The following is a 3,000-nucleotide window of genomic DNA, read 5'->3' as shown; positions in this document are numbered from 1 at the left end:
GTTCTATGTTTCCTTGCTAACTGAGTAGCTTTCTATGCTGAAATCTTTTCTCATGGAAATGTTTTTTTTTCCTCACTGTCATCTACAACTTAAACTGCACTCCACCTGCATTTGTAGCTCGACATGCTCCTCTCCCAGTGACTGCGGTGAGTGACAGACTGACTTACGGCATCTATGGCCTGTGTGTAGCAGTTACTATAGTGACAGTGCAGGTTGGTGGTGCACACCACTTATGCCCAAACACTCGAGCTCCTTTCTTTAATTACACAGTTGCACTATTCTTGGCTCTCCAAATAAATAAACACCCCACAGTTTTGTGGAAGACCTAGATCATCGTCCTACATTAATTTATACTAAAAGTTTATATATATCACAAAATATATAAGTTACAAATAATACATGGTACATAACCTCTGTGTCCTCAATTTTAGTTACGCCCCTGACTGACAGAGCACTGAAAAAGAGCAAACCCAGGGGTTGCTGATGTCCAGTAGTTCAAGACTTCCAACTGTTATTACCAGCAAAGAGTTTTCATCCAAGTATTTAAAATGTACCTGTTATATTATTGTATTTGTACAATTCATTTTGAGTCCTGATTTAAAGAGATTGTTTAAAAATAGGCTTTGATAGCTTACTTTTTTTTCTTAACCCACCTGAATAAAGTTTAACTGCTACGCACTTTAACTACATCTGATGCAGAGTAGAGATCTAAAATATGATCCATACATTACTGTTCTCGTAAATGGAAACCACAAGTAGTCTTTTGATTAAATATAGAAAGAATAACTTCAGCCCTTTGAAAGGCAAACACAACCTCTCCTCTGTTGTCTGACATGCTGTTTGATATTACTTCCCCTTAAACCAAATGTGCTGAATATTAAAAGAACCTTAACCTTTCAGTTCTCCATTTATGTGTAGGAGGGTGTTTGCTTGTGTGTGAAAGATGGAAACCTGTGTTTCATCAGACAGTTATTCTGCTAAATAGAGTAAAACTAAACTAAAACAATAATTAGATAAAATAGATTACATTGGTTTCTTATGTACTGTAGGACAGCGTAGGTAAAACAGTTTAGTATTCACCAAAATTTGAAGTATCATTGCGTTAAAGATCTTACGTCATGGAGACTTACATACAAAACTTCCCAGGAGACCAAGCATTTCTCTCTTTTCTTCGTCTACTGTGATACCAAATGGAGATATGATCACAGAGTCGCTCACAAGCTGCAAATGTATGGCTGATTTTGGCCAAAGATATTTTATTTTAGTACTGTACAGACACTGAAGAGTATATTATGCAGATATAGTTTTTTTTTTTATATGGTTGAAAGTATACAGTCAGATATACATAAACACAAAATGAGTCGCTTTGGTAATATACCGGTAGTATTATTTACAAGTACTATTTATCAAACAGGTATTAAATTAAAAAGTATTACATAAAGATATTTTAATGTGTTGATGTAACAATAATTTACTAATGTAAATACAATTTAAAAATAAAAACAACTGAAAAAATTTCATTTCAAGTGGGTTTTTTTTACATGTTGTAGCTCAAAAACTTTTATCATAAAGAAGCAGGCATCGCTTTTATGATGAGTTCAAACACAAATTAATCGATGCTTTGACAAAAAAGCAGCTTCAGGTATAATAAGTCACTCTGTTAAAGTTTTTTTTTTTTTTTTGTGGTAATACTGTCCTTCATTCATCGGTGTAAAAGACAGAAAGAGGATATAAGGTGGGGAATTTGAGGCCCAGACTGTGTGGAAGGCGAGACAGCTGCCCATGCCTCCATTAAAAAGCTCCTGACTTGTATTTTTAACAGGTAATCCAAGAAAAGTCTTTTAGGTAACATGCAGAAATAGGCTTGTTGGACATTTTAAATCACCTTCCTTTGTTTACTTGTGCATATAAAGTATCCTCCACTATTGGGTTAGCCCGCTCTGGTCTCTGTCTCTTTGAAAACTTGACCTGGCCGTACTCCACATCAACGTCCGCACTTAGCTCCACTTTCTTTCCCTGATTTTTCACAACCCTAACATCAGCATAGGTCAGTTCCTGGTCATCTTCCTCCACCGCTGAAAAGCAAAAAAATGGTAAAGCTGATGAATTATAAGGTCTGTCCTTGAATCAATAACCAAGTAGAAAGCTGTACTGTTTACCTCTGGGGCTTTTCTTTTTCTTGAAGTAACAGATGAATGCGATGCAGACCATCAAGATAATTACCAATGCTGTGAGAACGCCAGCTATTATTGGCAATAGCCCTGTTTAAAAACAAGTAAACATCAGACAAACACAGATCTTAAAGGCCAGAGTTACTCTACAGGATTTATGAAAACTTAAAAAAATGAAAAAGGGTATTATTCACAAACAAACACAACAGAGTTTAATTTTCACTTACTAATGTACCAAGGTTGATTATGGTTCTCAGGATTATGAGGTAAGGAAATTGACTGTGTCTCCTTACCCACACTACTATGTTTAGTTGTTGGAGGGACAGTTGTTGGTTCAACACACAGGGTGTTATTTTCTTGATACACCCATTTAGCTATTGTTGTCCCATTGATGGTGCAGTTAATGAATATGAAGCCTAGAAACAAACAGGATTATATGTCATGTAGGATCATAACCATCAACTAGTTTATCATATTTATCTCACTCACCACAGTCAGGAATTTTGATCTCATTGGAGGATGAACTGACTTGATTCCTGACTGAGCAGAAAAGACGCCCTGAGATATTCGGTTTTAGAACGATGATGTTAGTCTGATTATTTCCAAAGAGTAGTTCAGAGTCTGTCAGTGTTTTTCCATCCAGAGTCCAGCTGTACTGAGGACTGTCCCCCTTAGAGAGACAGGACACCTTGATCCGTCCCAGGGACCAACACTGATGGGACAGCTGGACAGAAGACACAGGAGCTGAGAGAGAAAAACACATTAATTACAGGAAACGTCTTTTTAACCTTTTGATAGAAAACTGGAAAAACACAGAATTTATATTGAA

General features: G+C 36.4%; 1 long non-coding RNA gene across 2 annotated transcripts; it reads right to left on the bottom strand.

The window, feature by feature from the left end:
- Positions 1-1,379: 1,379 nt before the first annotated feature.
- On the bottom strand, positions 1,380-2,626 carry LOC107104630. 2 transcript variants are annotated; one of them, XR_001482271.1, is made up of 3 exons: positions 2,399-2,626; positions 2,160-2,261; positions 1,380-2,075 (listed from the first exon to the last, which is right to left on the bottom strand). It is a non-coding gene; the product is annotated as an uncharacterized LOC107104630 (long non-coding RNA). The 2 variants fall into 2 exon arrangements; XR_001482272.1 differs by having other exon boundaries at positions 1,381-2,075; positions 2,465-2,625.
- Between the last annotated feature and the right edge of the window lie 374 nt (positions 2,627-3,000).

This window comes from Cyprinodon variegatus, unplaced genomic scaffold (genome assembly GCF_000732505.1).
Source record: "Cyprinodon variegatus isolate N-32 unplaced genomic scaffold, C_variegatus-1.0 Scaffold1826, whole genome shotgun sequence".
Lineage (NCBI taxonomy): Eukaryota > Metazoa > Chordata > Actinopteri > Cyprinodontiformes > Cyprinodontidae > Cyprinodon > Cyprinodon variegatus.
This window is presented reverse-complemented; position numbering and strand designations above follow the sequence as displayed.